At 51.0% G+C, this 586-nt stretch overlaps 1 protein-coding gene across 2 annotated transcripts in view; it reads right to left on the reverse strand.

Annotated features, from left to right (window-relative positions):
• LOC102042499 (transcription factor BTF3-like) overlaps positions 1-586 on the reverse strand; it is a 68,994-nt gene that overhangs the window by 38,250 nt on the left and 30,158 nt on the right. The window lies entirely within an intron of this gene.

Below are 586 nucleotides of genomic sequence, written 5' to 3' on the forward strand. Positions count from 1 at the left end.
GCAGAGGAGGTTTGCTAACCCCTCGCTGCCGCAGGCTAGTAGGCCCAGACCCGCCAAGCGGCCAGTAAAGAGACGAAGCGAATGATAAGAGAGTGAAAGAACCCCCCCCGGAGTAACTGGGACTGGGTCTCAGGGAGGGGTTGGATCCCTCAGAAGTAGGGAGCAAGGTTTCCTAGCCCAATCCACTAAGAAACGGGACAGGAGGGGCCCCTAAAAACCTGCTGGGCTGAGGGATTTATATTCCAAGTGCATCCAAGAGCAGGGTTGAGCAGAATTCTGTCAGAGTGAAGATATGCCCGAGAACACTCAGGGTAGGACAACACAGCTAGATTGAGGGATGAAACTTCTACCCAACAGTATCCGGAGTTGGACAACACAGCCAGATTGAAAGAAAAAAAAAATGCCCAAGAACATCCAGAGTTGGACAACACAGCCAAACAAATTGAATGCCCAAGAGCATCTGTAGTTGTACAACACTGCTGGGTTGAGGGACAGAAAAATTGCCCAAGAGCATCTGGGGTTGGACAACGCGGCAGGATTGAGGGAAAAATTGCCCAAGAGCATCTGGGGTTGAATAACACAGCTG

This window comes from Geospiza fortis, unplaced genomic scaffold, assembly GCF_000277835.1.
Source record: "Geospiza fortis unplaced genomic scaffold, GeoFor_1.0 scaffold247, whole genome shotgun sequence".
In the NCBI taxonomy this organism is placed as follows: Eukaryota; Metazoa; Chordata; class Aves; order Passeriformes; family Thraupidae; genus Geospiza; species Geospiza fortis.